The sequence below is a fragment of the Agelaius phoeniceus genome, chromosome Z, assembly GCF_051311805.1.
Source record: "Agelaius phoeniceus isolate bAgePho1 chromosome Z, bAgePho1.hap1, whole genome shotgun sequence".
NCBI lineage: Eukaryota > Metazoa > Chordata > Aves > Passeriformes > Icteridae > Agelaius > Agelaius phoeniceus.
The window spans coordinates 82746492-82764570 of NC_135303.1; positions in this window are offsets into that span (position 1 = coordinate 82746492).

Sequence of the window (18079 nt, forward strand, 5' to 3'; positions counted from 1 at the left end):
CCCAGAAAAAACACAAAAAACCCAAAACAAATACACAAACAAAAAAAGGAGGGGTAAATAGCAGCAGGAGAGAGAAAGAAGCAAGCTTGGAAATTCATCTGTTCACAACCTGGCACATAGATGGTATACATATAAGCAAAGTTTTGCCCAGAGAAGTAAGCTAAACATGGGGAAAGTAAGTCACTAAGGGACTTGAAGATTAAGAAAAACTCAAGAGTTCAACATTTAATTTTCATTAAGTGATTTCATGATTGATTGGAATTAAAATCCAAGCTGCTGTGCATGTTGATGAGAAGGTGATTACACATAAATGTTCTTGAGATATTGTCAATGCTATGGTTAATAATGTCTGAATACTAGGAGCTGTCTTCTTTAAGTACAAAGATCATAACTCAATTTCTGTTTCAAAAGATCTTTCTATCTAATTCTAAGAATGAAGTGTGAATCTAATTATTTTTATACTTACACATCTAAGTAAGGACTCATGTAAAATAGTGTTTCTGGAAAATCTTTCCAAGGCAAAAGGGTTATTTTTGCAGGAAATAGCATTTTAACCATCCAGAATTAACTTATACACCCCTTTAATTAAGGGGGTTGTGATCAACAAGAGGTGGAATGCCTCAGTCTTTCAAAGCTAAACCTTTCTTTAGTTCACTCAACTTTGAATGCACACATGGATGTTGACTCTATTGTCCAGGCTATCGCTCTGGGGTGTGGATAATTGAGCAGCTAGTGGACGGAAGACCATCTGCTCACCAGTGATGAATAATCCCTGTAAACAAGTTCTTTCCTCTGTTCCCTAAATGTCCTATGAGTCTGGAGAACTTGGAAATCATGTAACTTAGAAGTGCATTTAGCTTTTATTTTTTCTGTGTGTTCCCATGTTTGTTGTTCTGATAATTTTCTGTAATTTTCCCAGTTCTTTGTCACTTAATTCAGCAATTGCTCTACTTCTTTGAGGTATCATGATATTTTGTTTATCTCCAATCTTACTTAAGAAGTCATAAGTCTCAGTGGCAGCTGCTCACTGTCTTGTTAAATTCTGGGTTTTCTTTGATTACTTTTGCTAACTGCCAGCTTCTTGACCTGCAAGAAACCAGGTGTCAAAATCAGCTTTTTCTTGGGAGTCAGTTATCTATGATTGACTCTCAGTGACAGCTGTTCACTAAGGTAGAAACTGTTACCTAACTTCTTCCAGTATTCATATTCAAATACAGCTTTTTTCTTGGTTTTGTTACTCTTTTTCTTTTGACAGTGCTATGCTTTTCACATGCATGGCTATTCTTATTTTGGCTATCTCAAGATACAGTCAAACATCAAAATAAAAGTATAAAACTAGACTACAAATGAAGAAATTGCAATGAATAGCCAAAATCAAAACTTCCCTTTTTATTTCTTTGTTTGGCATTTGGTTTGAATTTATCACAAGGTCTTGGGTTTGTAATCTTTCTACATACTGTTTTATTTCAGCAAGCTAAACTGTTAATATTTCTAATACAGAATTTGGGTTATACTCTGCATTATTTTAAAGGCATTTTTCTATTTCACATTGCCCAGCTGAAGTATGAAGTTACTTAACAAAATTGTTAGTCAGTGTCAGACAACCTGTTATATTCTTTAGGAGTTTGAATTGAGTGAGGTTTTTTAATTCAAAGATGATATTATTGGAAGTTTTGACTTCACTGAGAAAGAGTTAAACCTTTTAAGTAATCTGATTGAAAGCAAAGCTCCTTGATGGTTATCTTAATTACTTAATATGGGTTAAATGACACGTCCTCTGGCATATGTCAGCTACTACATCAGGTTGGGATTCTTTAAAAATCACCAGCTCACCTAATGTTGTAGGACAAACATTTTCTTTTAGTTCCCTGAATTTCACTGTCTTGTTTCATGATACCATGATTTTCAACTGGCATTTGAGACTGCATGCAATTTTATCTTTAATGTTAATCTGAAAGAAAAGATCTTAATAAATCATAAAAAGCCAAAATAAAAACTAATCCCAAATCTTTTTCTCTTTGCAAAATATCATAAAACTCATCTTCTAGAGATATAGTGGTGTAGGTAATGAAGCCCAGATCCAGTTATATCCACCCTGCACTGACCAACACTTTTTCACATATTATAAATTTATAATTTGCCACAGCCTTTCCTGTTGTTTTGTTTAACAGGATGCATACTTAATAAGTAGGTTTTCCAGGAAAATGTAATTTTCTGCTTAAAGAAATTTGTCAGATTTTCCTTACATAAATACAAATAAGCATTGGGTCTCTCTAGAACATTATTTTGGTGTTTGAAACAATTTTTAAAGAAGCTGGATATGCTCAGCTCCTTTTAACATTTTGTTCACTTCAATGTTGAAAAGGTTTATGCTTATAATGTATGTGTGTGACATGTGTGACTAAATGTATGTGTGACTAAAATTAGATAGGATTCATTAGGGTCTTGTTTTTCTTTTTACAGTGGGCAATGTGGAATGTTCATAATACCCAAAGGATTTTTAGGGGAAAATAAGAATATTTTAATAGTAGACTAGGCTGCAAATAAGTGATATTGTAAGTACTGACACAGTTTTTGTGATGAAGATATGCGTGCATGCTGTGTTCACCAAGAGTGTCTTGAGCAGTGCACAGCACATTCTGTAATTGGATTATTAGTTCAATCGTATTAGATTACTTTATGCTCTGAGGTTAATCCCCTCCCTTAATCCCATTCCTTTGGCATGCAGAAAAATGTCATATAGCAGTAATAGACATTAGGTTCAAAAAATAGTCCCTTGCTCTTCACCCCCATTTCTGCAGCTATAGAATTAAAAATACTTTCCTTGAGTACACTGGAGGAAGAAACAAAAGCCAAACATGGACACTTAAAATTCAGTTTTCTGTCCTACCCTTGTAACTGTTGAGAGACATTTCACCAAATAACCATTTGGACACATAGGAAGGTTATATTCATGGAATCATAGAATCATTAAGGTTGGAAAGATCTCCAAGATCATCAAATCCAGCCTTTGATCAAATACCACCATGCCCACTAAGCCAGGTCTGGAAATGCCACATGCACTCATTTTATGAACGCCTCCAGGAATGGTTATTTCACCACTCACTGAGGAGCCTAGTCCAATGCTTAACCACTTATTCAGTGGAAAAAACTTCTCTTCTATCCAGCCCAAACCTCCATTGGCACAACTTGATGCCATTTCCCCTTGTCCTGTCACTTGTTGCCTGGGAAAAGGGACTGACCCCCACCTGGCTACACCCTCCTTTGAGGCAGTTGCAGAGAGTGACAAGGTCTCCCCTGAGCCTCCTTTTCTCCAGGATAAAGACCCCTCAGCTCCCTGAGGCTCTCTTCATAGCATTTATATTACAGACCTTTCATCAGCTCCATTGCCATTCTCTGGACACAGAGGTCCAGCTCGTGCAGTGAGAAGCCCAGAACTGGATACAGAATTTGAAGTGTGGCCTCACCAGTGCCGAGCACAAGATGATCCCTGCCCTGCTCCCGCTGACCACACTATTTCTGATGTAAGTCAGGATATATAAATTTTGTGTACAATATTAGTCGACTTCCTATGCATATTAAAAAGTTTCAGCTTTCTGCCAAGCAGTCATTATGGCTGCAATTCATGGAGGCCAGCTGACATGAAATACTATGTTTGTACTTTTAACTTGTCTTGCCCTCAAAAACACTTTAGTTGCATGCAAACAACCCACTGGAAGTAGTTCCCTGTGCATGTTCCAGATTTGTATTCAGATCTGCAGTTCTTTGTCAGATTAGCAGATTATTTGGACCAAATCTCTATCAGGAATCATTAAAAAAAATTAATAGTATAGACAATCAGGTTCCAATGTCTGGGAATATTTCTAGATTTAAAGGCAAGTATGTAGTCATTATATCTAGCACACAGTAGTTTCAGACTCTAAATTTCTTTGTGATGTTGTTAGTATCTGAGTAATATCTGTCACTGTCTCTATTGAATTCTCCGAAAATGTGAGGTTCTAAGGAAGAAATAATTTCTTATATTCCATTTGCTACCTTCAACATGAATCAAAATGACCTCTTTTACGTACACTTTAGAAAAACAGCGCCTGATTTTTTTGTTTATGCTTTTTCATTTCAGTGGGTGTGAATGAATTTACCTATCCATGATGCTCTCAGATATATCAACAAATGTATTTTGCAATGTTGTGATTTCCTCATCATCTCAGTAGTTTAGCACCATATCATAATCTCTGCTAAATCTTAACTGAGAAACAAAGTTTGACCTCTCAGTTTTAGCAGTACTAATTTTAGAAGATATGTACATTAACAAAGTGAATACCAAGCAGTCTTCTAACTTGTACCAGACAGGACTTAGTGAAGGATAGATATCTGTCAGCTTACAGGGAATATTCCTGTAAAATAATTTAATACTTGCACAATCTTTTTTGAGAGATCTGTAATGAAAATTAACTACAACTTTAAAAATAGTAACCTTTCCATTCCATGAACTGCAGGATTCCATCATGGCATCAACAACCACTTCAAAAACATGAAAATGTAATATAAATAGAACTTATGTATTTTTTAGACATGAAGAGACAGTGGCAGACAAGAATGTAAACAATTATAATGGTGAGGGTCTAGTGAACACAATTAAGATGCAAAGGTTAAGAAAAACAAAACTTCTGGTGAGTAGCTAGTAAAATAAACTACTATCACTAGTGATAGTGAACAATCTTGACTTCTCAGATATCTTCTGTTGAAAGGAATGCAATGAAATAAAACCAACGGATTCCGAACAAGTAGACTTCAGCTCTGAAAATCAATAAATATCATTCCCTTCCTAGGAGGGGAACATAGGAAAAAATAAAAGAGAAGATGTATCACTTTAAATACACACAGTATTATAATAACTACACACTCCTCCAATGCAGGGGGTATGCAGTATAAATCAACTGCCCAGATAAACTATAAGTTCTTGATTGACCTCAAATATAAGAAGTAAGCAGAAGAGGTCAGAATGCAGAAGCTAGGTCAAATGGCAAATGTTGCATAGAAGAGACTTGCAAAAAATTCAAACCAGTCCAGAATACTTGGAGCAATCAAAATAAAAGAAACCACTAATTAATCAGACAGAAGTTAGTGGCAGTGAATAGATAATCACTGCATGGATATTGGTATATAAAATGAACCAGGGACAATTCCATAGCTGCAAGAGCCCCAAGAATGTGGTACCACACATTCAATATCCATACAGTTAAATTCTTTTTTCTCTGAAGCACTATGGCCTTGTCCCAGTCTGTCTGTTAGGAACAGTAAATGGTTCATGCTTCTTCCCAAAAGACTTCTGTGCACCCTCTGGAAGAGTGTTGTTTTGAATAGGCTAAAAGTGGACCAGGAATGTGCTAACTGTTAAATAGTATGGACAGATGAATGCTTGAGCCTGATCTTGTGCCATGACTTTATTTTGTTTACCGTAGTAAATATTGCCAGCCAGTCCTGTTCACATTTTGGTGTTGAGTGTATTTGTTTTCCTTAGGGACATCCTTACATGCTCTGCTATCCTGGTCCTCAAGGACCATTTTAATACAGTACATTTATCTTCCTGGGTTTAGTCCCTGTTTAAATCCTTTGTATAAGAATAGATCTTCCTCCACTTAACAGCATTGAGTCTTTTTTTTTCTTATAAATAAAGCTTCCCTAAGCACAAGACATGACATAAGAAGTGACTGAAGTGGGACAATTTTGAAAATGTAAAATGTCTCCATGGTGCAATACTAGCAGTAAGAGAAACAACAACAAAATTTTTGTTCTCTAGCTAGTTAAAAGGCAAAAGATGCAAATTATCTTTCATTAAAGAAGTCAATTTCTATGAGCTGATGGATGCTGTTAATATCGACCTGAAGAACTAATGGTACTGTTAAATTCTGAAGCAGAGAAATAAAACAACATAATCAACTGCTTGACTATAAATATCACAAAGAGCAACAAGGAGATGAGTAACTTAACAGCATTGTCATAAACAAATTAGGTCATCCCAATTTGATTTCTTTCTCTAAGAGGACATCAGGCCTTTGAGATAGAGACCAGTAACTGTTAAATCCTTGATTTAATAAAGCCTGTAGGGAATACGTTGTATCCTTTAATTCTGTATTGCATACCATTTTCATACATGACCAGGGATATATGGTTAGGATTCATTTATGTCAGAGTGAAAACAAAACTAGGAGGAAAATCAGACCTTTGGTAGTTATCAATAGTTCGGCATCAAAAGTTTGTAACAACTGGCGTTCTATATGCATCTGCCCTGCATCCAGTACTATTCAGGATTCTCATTAACATCCCTAAACATTGACTTGAAATTAAAGAAATGAAAAAAAATTGGTGTGGTGGAGCTGCAGTGGTAGATAATATAAAATACTATTTTCAATTTAAAAACTTAAATTATGCTATGAAAAAAATAGGAACACAACATAGGAAGAAAGGATGAAGACTTACAAATTTATGTAGGAAAAGATAGCCACTCAATAATAAGGTGACAAACAACTAAATACCTATTCCAAAAATAAAAGGAGCTATGGACTACAGCAGCTCACAAGATGAGAGAGTGTTAAGCCTGTTGAATACAGTTTGTTGTTTATCCCTTCAAGCTCTTGGATATGAAATTCATTTGCACATTGAAACTATTGTTTGTGAAAGAAAGACTTTGTGTTTTGCCATATGTTTCGGTTATTCTTTGTAGATAAGCACATTTTCTCAGAGGCACACATATGTCTACTTCCTGGTTTAATAGAAAAAAACCTACCATTTGTGAGAAGGACAAGTATTATGTCAAATATTAGGATGAGTATAGTCCTTGAAATCTCCTTTTTCCTTCTACTCTTCATCAATGCTAATGACTATGTTGAAGTATTAAATCCATTTTTTGGCATGTTTCACTTGAAGAACAGGTAGAATAATTTCAGAGAAACAATGGGAAAGCAACAAGCTTTGCCAGAAATTCAGAGATATCTTTGACAAGGGAAAAACTTGAAATGTTTGATCTTGGGAAGATAAGACTGGGGGATGAGAGTGGAGGCATGTGCTAAAAATTTTCATATATTTTAAAACTGTTGCATAAAGGAGCAGGTTGATCTGTTCCCTACCTGTGGTGCATAGAATAATAGCTCCAATTCACAGAACAGGCTATTTCTCTTATGCTAAAGTGTTTTAAACCATCCAGATTTTGCTGCATTACTCAGTTAAACATGCTGGATTTACCACAATGGAGACTCCTGTGATCCCTACCTTGCTTGCTTTATAGCATTTAGATAATTTTTCTTTAGCACCTATGCCACAGCGTTTTAAGTTAATCCTTTCATCCGTGATTGTAACCTGTGTCTCACACCTTTCTGTTACAGCAAGCTTCAGAGCAAAACAATCTTTATCATGAGCTGTTGAAAGCTCTCAGTAAGTTGGATTTTGAATAAACAGAATTCATTAGTTCTTGTGTGCTGAGGCAGCCGTCCTTTCTGTCTCTTGATAAAGTATACTTGTGTCTGTTGATGCATTCCAGACTACTGTGCTCCCGATTCACTGCTCTTTGTGTGTAAAGTTCTTGTTTCCTAAGAATGTTTCTTCACCCTACTATTCAGTAACTAACTGATGGTTGCTTCGTTTCCATGGAAAGTCTCCCATTTCTTCATGAGCTGGGTTGAACCTTAGTGCCTCTCAGTGCCAACTGCAGGTCTCTATGGTCTCTCCAGTATCCAGCCCAGGCTTAGGGGCATTCCAGTACCTGATTTCCCAGACTCTTATCATGAAACAAAACTTCAGAAAAATTCCTGTCAACTATATGAAATGTCTTGAATTGAAGCAGAAAATTTGAGAAATTTAAAGTAAAGTACAGTAAGAAGTGCTGTTGTCCACAGAAGTGCAGTGAGTTACACTTGGAATATTCTGAACATTTTTGGTTATCTTAGACTATAAAAGACCACAAATATCATGTGCCTTTATTTTTCATGTTTTCTAGCATCTCTTTGAATTTCAGTACTCTCTAGCTTTGGTTTATTTCACGTTTTAATTTTCTCAGTGTTTACTCAGTATTCAGTTGTTTCAGTCAAAATTCTTTTCAAGGTATATTTGATGGTTTTTGTTCAATAATGATTGTATTGACATGCAAAATTTGCAAACTATGAAACACAGATTGAAGCAGAAAGGTTAACATTGCATCACTTTTACTAAATTTGTTAATTGCAAGGTTTGCTACTAAGCAGACAAAGATTTTGCAGGGAAACAAAAATACACAAAAGTAAGTACATCCAAGGATTGCTTATTAATATAGAGCCCCAATATCAGGGATTTGCTGTAGGCCTTGGTTGTCCTACCAATGTGCAAATACCACCGTTGTCCTTTGAAATCCATGCCCTTGTGATGCTCAAACACGCAGCTGAGCTTCACAGACCTCACACAATACCCTGGGGAAGTCTGGCAAGGCAGAACTACAGCCCAGTGCTACCAGTGTTTGTATGAGAGCTCCCACCAATCTTTGTCCTTGCAGAAAGCTGAGGGATGAGACAGGCTCTTAGTTTGTTTCCACATTCAGACAGAAGTACTCTTTTTTAACTGCAGCTTAAGAAAGTTGGCAGTCTCTTAAAGAAACAAAATGAAGGCACCCACGCAAATTACTCTTGAGCAAAAGAAAGAGAGGCAGCTCAATGAAAGACCAAATTGGCTAAATCATGAGTTCTTCAATGAAATGAAGAACCTGACAAGTGACCTGAGAAAGAGGGTCACATAAATGGTGGAAAACAGGTCAAAGGATAAACAGAAAATTAATAGCATATGCATGCATATAGAGGTCACATCCAATGTAACAAGGTGCAAAATGATAGATGGCTAGTTTTTATTTTCTCTGATTCATTGTCCGAGGAGATGATTATTAACCAGATTATTTCTATTAATATAGATCCTCTTTTTAAAAGATGGCTTTTTGTCCTTGAATATTGGATTAAAAGTACAAAATAATTCTCAGCCAGTATAGTTCCAGGAAAGCAAAACTGTGAGTCGAACATCATGAGAGGGAAAATTATTCAAGGGGTGGGGGTTTTGGGTATTATTTTATTAGTGTGTTCTGATATGTTTCACAAATATTTTTCTTATAATAAAAACTCATTATTATTAAACACATGTTCTACATGGAAACCTCTAAATTATTCTAAACTATTTACTGAAGACCAGTATATTGAATAATCACTTTAGACAATCCATAGGAAATGCAAAAACCATGAGGAGAGTATATGGGAGGAAATACAACTTCTATCAAAATCTCCCATAGATGTTAGAACCACAGAAGTTTCCTGTTAGAACAAAAGATATGCTACGTTTTAAAAAGCAAATACAGAAGAGGGGGACCAGTGAAAAATCTTTGTGTCTTTGTATGTTTTTAAAATATCTGTAATGAAGTACTTTCTAGTACTTTGAGAGGTAATGCAGTCTACTCTATTAACTGGAAAATGAATAACCAGGATGGTTATTTCTAAAACATATTTTAAATAGATGACTCCAGAGAATGAATTCCTATATTTAGTCCACAAACAATGAGTTAGAGCAGTTCTATATCATTAAAATTGTGTATTTTCCATTACACTTGCAAAAGCAGACTTAACAAATTGACATATACATGCAAATTCTTTCCTATGCCTATGGATCAAAGTACCTATCCTATGGTACACAGAAATGTAATCTATCTAAGTATTTGTTGCAATAATTTAAGATAAACAGTTTCAATTTCAATTGTCTGCATCAGGTGCCTGAAAAATGTAGAAGGCTGCAGACTTTTTCAAGAACAGTGGGGAAAACTGTCTTCAACATTGCTTGGAAATGTAGAACCTCTATTACTAGATGTCTTTGAGAACAGCTTAGGGAAATAGTTTTTATAAATTACTTTGGTACACTGGATTGTACCTTAGAACTGAAGAGTGATTTAAAAGAACCTCAGAATACTAGCTTTACTCTGTGCCTAATAGTGTAAAATTGAAAACTTCATTACACAGGTTGGCTTTTTCCTTTAAGAAGCAAGATAAATCTGAGCATTCTCAAAAAACATGGTAGATGCTAATTTCCTCCTACAAGGTGACTTGTCCTATACCTTAGACCATCAATTTCCAAAACAATTCCTGCCTCCTGTATATATGGGTAAGAGGAGAAGGCAGCTACTTTCATACATCAATAACTTCAATATCTTCTTCACTTAATCATCCCCTGCTAATGAAGTAGTGTGTGTATGTCAACTGCTGTGCATCAAATTATAAAGGGTACTGAGAATAGAATGCATTGCAGTTTTTCAAAACTACTCTAAGACTATGAACATAAAGCTGTTCGTAGCAAAGGAGCAAACCTATCACAAAACCAACTTTGTGTCTTCGCCTCTGATAAATGATCTGTGCATATCAGCACATTAATAATAACAGAGTTTTTCTAAGAAGCCAGTATTTTAATTCTCCTCAGCGAAATCACCTTTTGCACCAGATAAGCTTTTTATAAAGGATCTCACTTAGCTTTTTAAGAAAGTTTCTGATCTCACAATGATGAGAAATCAGTGATGTAGAGCTGGAAAAAACAACATAATCGACTATTAGCAGATAATGAACTGTGGAATTTGACATGCCAAAAGGTATTTGAAAATGAGGGTGTTTCCCTACATAATTACAATTTGTTTTCCTCTGCCATTTTGACCTACACAGGATGAAAATCTCTTCTCATGTCTATGTAACAGGCGTACTGAAATGCAGGTCAGGCTATTAGACTGTTACCTTTACCATCCTGAAGGGAGTAGCTATGAAAAGAGTTTTAAGAAACAAGAGTTGTTCTCAAGACAAGAGTCATTTCTAAAAAAAGAAAAAAAATAAAAATTAACTTGTAACAATAGACTGCAATTCTAGAAACCTGAAGCCTGAAGGTTGTACATAATGATAAAACACTGCTTTGAACTTTTACCATGAGGTGGGCACCTAAATCCTGTCCAAGTCATGTGAGTTGTTCTTACATACTGCCACTTACTGTCTGAGCACCTGGGAATTATTCTTCTAGATCTTCATGCCTGGAGTTCTGTCAGCTGGATTCTAAAACTAGGGCATCTACATCCCAGCGAGGAGTGTGGCCATCTGCTCTTCATCATCCTCATGTTTCAGTGCTTACCTTCTGCACTAGACACTCTCCCAGCACACAGCTGTGCACACCCAAACATGTTTAGAAGTGTTTGTTCTGCAGAGCCAGATTCTTCTAAAAAGAGAACTGTGAGAGAACACTGTGGTCAGAAACTGCAACAAGGGAGATTTGAGTTGAAATAAGGAAACAGTATTTAAGAAACAGTGATTAAACGCTGGATTGGTTTAGCTAAAGGAGCCGTTGAAATCTCCATCTTTGAAATCCTCAAAGGCACCACTCCCCACTGAATTATGAGAAATAGAAACTTGTCCTCTATCATTCTTTTCCTAAGGTCAGAAGTTTGATTTTAGACTTTATTTGTTAGAGAAGCAGTACCTCAAATGGGTTCTTAAATTAAGCAGAGCATGTTTGGCCTTAGGGAAGTGTAGCAATAATTTGATTTGAAGAAATTGCTTTTTCTGCCTTTACAGTTTATTTTCTATGCACTACACGTCCTTTAATTTTGTGGTGGTAGTTTGTTACCCTTTGCTAGGAATACCTCCATGAGAAACAGAATGAAGAGACAAAATTAGCATTATTTTTTCTATTTGTTCCTAACTGAGGATTATTCATAAATAATCTTACAAGGGTTTGTATTTTTAATGATTTTGCCCAGATTTTTTTTAAGTCTTTATGGAGTTTTTTTTTCAAATATGTGGTTCTATTGAAAAGGCCATTTATTGTTATGCAGAAAGAATAAGGCATGTATGTTCAATAAAAATTCTTATTTTAGGTTAAGGAAAAAAAAATAAATAAAAACCAGCTGCTGTCCTTGCAGATAGGCAGTCTTACTGGGATATTAAAGCTCAAGTACCAAGAAAACAAACATAAGTTCTGTCAGAGTTCTTTCAGTATATATTATACTGTTTATTTGCATATGTTTTATTTTTAATTTTGCCTTCCATGGAAGCTTTTCTGATTAGTGTGCTGTGTGCTGTGTCTCACACATGACCTGAGGAAATTATGTGACATTTCTGTCTTTCCAGTCTCCAGAATTTCTCTCTTCAGGTGGTATCATTGTAAAGTTCCATGTGTTGATTCCTTCTTTTCAGTCTGTGGTTTGTAAGAAATTGTCACAAACATTTCCATTGCTAGCTTCCTACTGCATAGCTGTCTTTTTCTCTTTACAGAATTTAGTTCTTTGTGTTAATATACAAATAGAAAAGCTCAAAATCAAAGTAGGGATACCCCACTGCTAAAACACTCTTCTGGTTTTGAAAGACTATAATGGAACAGCATCAATTAAAAACATGACTTATTCCTTGTAACTATTTGTTTCTTGTTAACAAACTATCACATGCAGAACTGGATTGCTTGCATCCTACAAAGAAAAGTTGTTTTCTCTTGCAGTTCTGCCCATGACTCACAGGGCAAAGGAAAAAAAAAACAAACCTGAAACACAACAGAAAAAAGGAGAGCTAAGTAAAGATTAATTATTAGTAATTATGTCAGTATTAAACTGATAGCCTAGAATGCTTTTAATGTACTAATGGTCTTTGTGTGATTTCATCCAACTAAAAGATATGATTCTGATTAAAAGGTGCCCCCAGATAATTCTGAGTAGCAATTAAATTATCTTGGTAGAAAATAATTAAGTGGAAAATTGCATAGTCTTGATGGGAGGGAGCAATTTCAAAATTTCCTGTTTAGGATCCATCTATTTTTTTCTCTGGTTTCTGAAAGATCAGGTAGTTAATGATGGCAAAGTTGTCTTCCTTCAGGTTATCTCCATGGATTAGGCTTAAGAAGGTTCATGTGTTTCAGGAAAAGGTGCATCATACCTCCTGTTATTGTAATTTCTTGATTTAAACTGTGCTAAATAAATACTATTAGGAAAACATTCATGCTGGGTCATATGAAAGGTCCATCACTATCTCTTCTCCAGCTGTGGCCAGTAAGAGTTACTTGAGGAAGAGAATATGGCAAATCTTAGCAGCTTTCTGGTTAATCTAATCTAAGAATATTAAAGAAGTGGTGAAATACAACTCATCTAAAACAGTGATTATTCAAATATTAAGTACGACAGCATGTAGTGGGTTGACCATAGCTGAATGCCTGGTGCCCACCAAAGTTGCTCTGTCATTCCCCTCTTCAGCTGGACAGGGACTAGATAATATGGTGAAAAGCTCATGGATCAAGATAAGAACAGGGAAAGATCACTCAGTGATTACTGTCATGAGCAAAACAGACTCATATTGGGGAAATTAGTTTATTACCAATCAAATGAGAGAAGAATAATGGGAAATAAAAGCAAAACACTTTCCCCCAACCCCTCCCTCCCATCTATCCAGATTCCACTTCACTCCTAATTTCCCTACTTCTTCCCCCACAGCAGAGCAGGTGAATGGGGAATGGGGGTTATGGCCAGTTACATCACACATTGTCCCTGACACTTCTTCCTCCTCACTGGAAAGACTCCTCAACACTCTTTCCCTGGCTCCAGCAAGGAGTCTGTCCCATGGGAGACAGTCCTCCACAAAATTGTCCCACATGAATTCTCCACATGGGCTGCAGCTCTCCATTAACTGTTCCAGCTGGGTCCCTTCCATGGGGTACAGTCCCTTAGGAAGGCTCCTCCAACACGGGTCCCCCCCACAGGCCAAGCTTCTGCCAGGAGCCTGCTCCAGTGAGGGCTGCTCTGCACAGGCCACAGCCCCTGCCAGGAGCCTGCTCCAGTGAGGGCTGCTCTGCACAGGCCACAGCTCCTGCCAGGAGCCTGCTCCAGTGAGGGGCTGCTCTGCACAGGCCACAGCTCCTGCCAGGAGCCTGCTCCAGTGAGGGGCTGCTCTGCACAGGCCACAGCTCCTGCCAGGAGCCTGCTCCAGTGAGGGGCTGCTCTGCACAGGCCACAGCTCCTGCCAGGAGCCTGCTCCAGTGAGGGCTGCTCTCCACAGCTCCTGCCAGGAGCCTGCTCCGGTGAGGGCTGCTCTGCACAGGCCACAGCCCCTGCCAGGAGCCTGCTCCAGTGAGGGCTGCTCTGCACAGGCCACAGCTCCTGCCAGGAGCCTGCTCCAGTGAGGGGCTCTCTGCACAGGCCACAGCTCCTGCCAGGAGCCTGCTCCAGTGAGGGGCTGCTCTGCACAGGCCACAGCTCCTGCCAGGAGCCTGCTCCAGTGAGGGGCTGCTCTGCACAGGCCACAGCTCCTGCCAGGAGCCTGCTCCAGCACGGGCTCCTCTCCACAGGCCACAGCTCCTGGCAGGGAACCTGCTCCAGTGAGGGGCTGCTCTCCACAGCTCCTGCCAGGAGCCTGCTCCAGTGAGGGGCTGCTCTGCACAGGCCACAGCTCCTGCCAGGAGCCTGCTCCAGTGAGGGGCTGCTCTGCACAGGCCACAGCTCCTGCCAGGAGCCTGCTCCAGTGAGGGCTCCTCTCCACAGCCCCTGCCAGGAGCCTGCTCCAGCACAGGCTTCCCATGGGGTCACAGCCTCCTTCAGGCACATCCACCTGCTCTGCTGTGGCTCCTGCAGGGGCTGCAGGTGATCTCTGCTCCCCCCTGGGCCTGCAGGGCCTGCAGGGGCACAGCTGCCTCACCAAGGGCTGCACCAGGGGCTGCAGGGGAATCTCTGCTCTGGCTCCTGGAGCAGCTCCTGCCCCTCCTTCTTCACTGACCCTGTGTCTGCAGAGCTGTTCCTCTCACACACTCTCAATCCTCTCTTCAGGCTGTAGTTGGCAGTAATTTTTCCACTGTCTTAGATGCATTATCCCAGAGGTGCCGCTGTCACTGGTGGATTTGGCCTTGGCCAGCAGTGGGTCCATCTTGTATCTGTTTGGCATTGTCTCTGTTGGAAAAGGAGAAAGGTCCTGTCAACTGCACGCTGTAGCCCTCACTACCAAACCCTTGCCATGCAAACACATACAGCAGTATGATTCTTAACAATCATATAGCGTGATTTTGAATAGCAATATAGTTTTGGAAGGGAGTACTAATTTCTATTTCATAATGGTATTAATATACTTACTGGAAAACATTCTTAAGGAAGATACATCTCGTAGTTGAGTAGCCAGCCATTCAACTGCAGTGATGCTTATGATTAAATGTCACTCAGAGGCACTGCCATCAGTGGTCATCGGCATGCCATGTACATTAGGCCAAGTTCATATCTGAATGGAGCCCAAAGGAGTATCATCGTGATTGCATAGTTCTGCCTCTTACATATTACATACTTTATTGATTTAACATACATATCCACATCTGTTACAATTTCTGATTGATTTAGGGAGCAAACAACTCAATGGAGTTCTCATATTTTGCATTTGAAGAGCATAAAATATAAGAATACAAGACAGTACATAAAACACTTTTACAGCTAATACTCATAAGGCAGTCATGTAAGTGAGAAATACAGTATTGTTTGTGTTTAGTGCCTTTTAAAAAGCTCTATCCGCCCTACAAAAATGGATGAGACAATTTCCTAGAATGTATTAAGAGATGAATCTGTTTGAGATATAAATAAGTAGGAGACAAGTCCTTTGAAAGCCTGTTTTTGTAACCACCTCTTTTTCTATTTGTCTTTTCAGACAATGTGAGATTCTCTTGGACATACTGTGTTAATTAGATGTAGGGTTTTGTGGAAATGCATTCTGGTTTAGAAATGCAAATAGGCTTTCTGTAATGGTAGAAATATCCAGTAAGAAATGACTTGTTGTATGATAATGTAACTTCACATACAGATCAGAGAAAAGAAAACATTTAAGGTCTGAAAAGGTTGTCTGGTTTCTCATTTAACTACCAATAGAGAGAGACCATGTTATTGCATAAATACTACTTTGTGTTCATGGCATAACTGTTTATCAGTTACATCTTGGGTTGTTAACTCAGTATTTATATATATATATACATATATGTGTATATACATATATATATATGTATATATATCATCAACCAAGCTGTTGTGATACAAAAATTGTTTTGGTAATAATTTAAGCAAAAAATTTTAGTCAGGAAGAATGTTATGGTCCTTTCATTAATGTTCTTACAAGAAGAAAACTTATTTCTAGAAAATAAATAGAGTACATGTTTTTTCTCCTTCTCTGCGTGATTAAATTGGTGAGTGGGAACTTTTGGCATAGAACTATGGGAAATAATAAATTTAAGTACAAGTAGAGGATGCAATCTGCATCTCTTCCACTATGTCCAATTTTGTTTTGATAATAACCATAATGAAACTATGTTCCAGCTGCGAGAGAATGAGACACTCAGTGATGGCATCCATGAAAACTTTGGGTTTGTTAAAAATACACAGTTAAAAGAAATAGGAACATTTCATGAATTTCTTGAGGAGGTAATCAAGTATTAAGCATGGCTTAATAAATTAGACAGCTGTCACATCATACAAGGATCCCAGCCTAGAAAAAAGTTATCTGTATTAACATATAAACTCAACTGAACATGCCAGCCCTGTACAGAAGAATTTACAGACATTTATAAGGCAAGGGATACAAGCCTGAATTAGCATATGATACATTTAATATAAAATCTGTACTAAAAAAATGTATCAAAGTGCTTTGTATATATATGGAACATGTAAGACAAGGATGATTCCTGAAGAGCAGCTGTCAGTGATGGCAGCTACATTCCTTATAGTTATATAAATTCTGGAGATGTGTTTATCATTTCATTTTATTTCAAAACAAAAAAAAAATATAGAAGTAACTGCTATAAAACTAAACTACTTGGTTAATTCATTTGTTCATTAACTCATTCAGGCCTTATAAAATTTTCAGTTTTCCTCAACACTGTTAGAGATAGTTGGGTCTCTGATTTGTCCCTCACCTACTAGGAGCCCCATTTTCTCTATTATACCAACAAAGAAGATGAGTTGCACTTGCTGCAGACTTGAGCAAGTGTGGTAGTAGATGGAATATTTTTCACTAGTTGATGGACAACTTTTATGCGAGATGTGTACTCACTCCTGGCAGAAGTCCTGCATGTCACAGTCGAATGACAGGCTCACCCAGAAAGTGCCAGGTCCTCCAGGACCAAGCAGCCTCCCTTTCTTGGCTCCTGTCAGCCTCCAGCATCAGTTCCACCTGAGGTGGTGAGGTGATGACGGAGGTGACAGTCATGATCCTGAGGCTTGTCATGGCTGCCTGGCTCCTGGAGCTGTGCCTGCTTGCCGGTATGGTCCATGCACATGGAGATCACACCAACTGAGATCCCTCTGGGAGCATCCCCTGCATGTTAAGATCAGCAGCTGCTCTGAGGCTCAAAGGACTGGCGATTTCTGAAACAAGTGGCAGTCTCGCACATCCCAAGAAAAGAAGTACAAGAATAAAGTACCCTAAGTGGAGACTGCTGTCACGGGCTGGAGATGGGTTACAGTGTCACACAGCTCTGGCTGCTACAGCGGTTGTTTTTTTCTGTGAGAGGCACAAAGGATATGTGGAGAAGACTCATAAACATAATGACTGGAAATGTGGTACATGTGAAGAACAGAACTTGCAAATAAACCAACATCAGTACATTGTGGCTATGACCAAAACTCCAGGAACAGGAAGGAATGTATTTTTGATGACATGAAATACATGCACTGCTCTGGACCTGCTGGCCAAGGATCACTTCTGGGCAAACAAGAACCATTATTAGGCCTTTCTCAGACCATTGGCTACAGCAGTGGCAAAAGGATGATCACCATTGTGCTAAGGACACCCTGGTCCTCTGGGTCCTTGCTGTACTTTTTGGGTGAGCTTTCTACGTGTTGAGAAGGCCAGGACTTTAGAGGCACACTGCTCGTGTGAGAGGAATTGAGCAGCCGTGGCACCTGCCATGTCTTCTCCTGTATAACAGATGTCCTGAAAGTACATTTTGTCTTTAGAGAAAGATACGTCAGATAGTTTTGGCAGCTGCTTCTTCAGAGGAGGTCATTCTTGAGAAAGCAGACAGCAACATAAAAAATATTCTTCCCTCTGTA